The following is a 2,839-nucleotide window of genomic DNA, read 5'->3' on the forward strand; positions in this document are numbered from 1 at the left end:
GGAAGCTCCTCAGAGGTGGGGAGGAGGCCAGTCTGAAGTGTAAGTTTTGCAACGTGGGTTTCATTCAAACACTGATCCTTGGGGCTCTGATCTGCAGAACCGTGAGAGTGGTATCTACCTCGCGTCCCTGCCATGGGGATAAAAAGAGACACGGCATACCACGGGGCTAAGGGTGATGTCTCACAGAGGCTGGCTTCCAGTATTTGCTAATCACACTAATACTAATCGCACAACGGAGATAACACTGAATGTCTCCACAAATGTTTGGTGTGAAATAAAATGGCGAAAGAGTGTGATTAAAGAGTGTTTTTCCTCGGATGTGAAACAGAACCAAAGAAAACAGTCAGATTCTAGCACAGTGCCTGGTGCCATTCTAATCTCCCTGCTTGTGTGTGTCTCAGCGATAACAATTCTCTGTGCATCACCCACGGGGTCGTTAACCCTACCACTGCCCGCCTTCCTGGGAGTGAAGAGTCAGTAAGCTTGGGGTTTCTGGGACAATGCAAGTAAGAAACCTGTGTAACATCCGTTTTTCTAAGAAAGAGGTGAGACATTTGAACTTGAGAGAATGTCGGTGCATTTCATTTTGACCTCTTGCTTTGGTGACCTTGGAGTGGCCACAGGCACCAGGTTGGCCGTGTTCGGGCCACCTGTGGGACTACAGGTGTCTGGTTGCAGCTCCTGCCCTGGGCTCATTGCACAGCCTTTGTGGAGGGCAAAGAATCTGCTTGGCTGCGGGTTCAGTGGACATCGAGACCCATGATGGCAATTTGGAAGTATTATCTATACATATAAAAAAGTAATATGCAAATTAGGTCAGGACACCGTAATAGTCACGACCAGCTCAGGAGGAGGGGCTGGGTGTGGCCCTGAGCCTGAGAGAACAACACACAGTGTGGCTGGAGCCTGAGCGAACAACACACAGCGGTGCCTATTCCGAGACTCCACGGTGCGGCTGGGAGCAGGTCCTCAGCAGGCACACACAGGGGGACATGCTCCAAGCCTCCATGGCCAGACTGCAGGGGGAGCAGGGGGAGCAGGCCTAAGCTATAAGTAAGACATCCCAGAGGGCTCCCAGACTGTGAGAAGGGTCATGCTGGGCTAAGGAACCCCCCCCCCCCTCACAGTGCACGGATTTTGTGCACCGGGCCTCTAGGTATAAAAACTCTCATAGAGCTCATGGTGGTAGCAAGTAGCCCTGGATTGAATTATGTAAATCTATGTAACATGCCCACCCATCGTGGCTCAGTGGTTGAGTGTCCACCTATGAACCAAGAGGTCACGGTTTGATTCCTGGTCAGGGCACATGCATGGGTTGGAAACTCAATCCCCAGTATGGGGGCATGCAAGAGGCAGCCAATCAATCATTCTCTCTCATCATTGATGTTTCTATCTCTCTCTCCCTCTCTCTTCATCTCTGAAATATATATAAATCTATGTAACACAAATTTCCAAGTTGCTTGTGATAACCATACTGATACCAGGTGTGCTACATTACACTGACGTACCTTCACACAGAAGTGACCATTGATAAAATATTGTGTTGTTTAAGTAGAAAATTAGAAAAGTTGCTAAGAGAGATGGAGTTTTTCCTTTGACACTCAGACTCTCAGTGATAGGAAGGGCTAAAGATGGAGGGGCGGAAAAACAACCACGAGGTCTGGGTTCTTCACAAACCACACAACACGACACTGAAGAGTTAAACTTCCTCCAGAGGAAAAAATCTCCAGATTCCATCAAACCTGGCTGGGTTCCAGGAAACGAGTACAAATAAACACAGCCTCATCTTTTACTTGGGCATGTAATAAAGATATTGCTCTTTGTTCTGTGTGGATGCTGTTTTATGTTGAAACAGAAGAAAATGGTTGGCAATAAAAGCCTTATCTGTGGCCCTTTGGTATTGATAACCCTATAGGGCCTTTGAACAGTGTGGCAGGGTAACCGCTGGGCTTTGTAGGGCAGGGCAGGGCCTTGTTTGGGCAGAATTGAGAGGAGAGTTTTGAAATGTGACCTCCCCTGGGGTATGAAGTATGGGATTAAAGTTGTCAGTGGAAGCCAGGGTACTGGACCCGTCTCTTTGTTACTCACAACGTGTTCCTGTACAGGGGTGAACAGAGGAGCCCTTCCCACAGTCAGAGCCTTTGGGACTGAGAAGTGGGTAAGAGGCTAAGAAGGCGAGAGACTGCCATGGCTTCAACTCTCCCGAGGGAGACCGCGAGTACGGAGAAGGAATAGGCCACGGGCAGTGCCACCCAGTACCGAGGTGGCAACAGAGCATGGACTTGGGCAATGGACTTCACAGGTACACATCTGATAGGACAGCCAAGGAATCCGAGGTCTGTCTCCTTTTGGACCAGGTGTGGGAAGCCTCTAGTTGGAACTTGAAGCTCCTACTTTAATTATTGTTGATCTCTAGCTCCTCACTAAACTGTGAACAACTTTGAAGGAGGCCCCTTTCATATTGCATGTCCATGAGCACTGAGTACATGTCTGATGAATGAATACATCTCTATTATAAAACGGAGGCTCAAAGAAATACAAGTATTAACTCAAGGGCACGGCAAGTCCAGAAGCCGGACCAAGGTTGGCATTCGTATCCCAGACGATGGCCCATGCCATGTATCCTCAGACTTTGAGAAGGACAAAAGATGGCAGGGGCATTTGTCACCACCATTAGTCATTTTCCTTATCGACTAAGACAGTGGTTCTCAACCAGGAACAGTGTTGGCCCTCAATCCCATCCAGGGGACATTTGACAATGACTAGAGGCATTTTTGGTTGGCTCACCTGGGTAAGGGGGTGCTACCAGCATCTAGTGTGTAAAGGCCTGTTGTTGCTA

This window comes from Cnephaeus nilssonii (assembly GCF_951640355.1).
Source record: "Cnephaeus nilssonii genome assembly, chromosome: 8".
NCBI lineage: Eukaryota > Metazoa > Chordata > Mammalia > Chiroptera > Vespertilionidae > Cnephaeus > Cnephaeus nilssonii.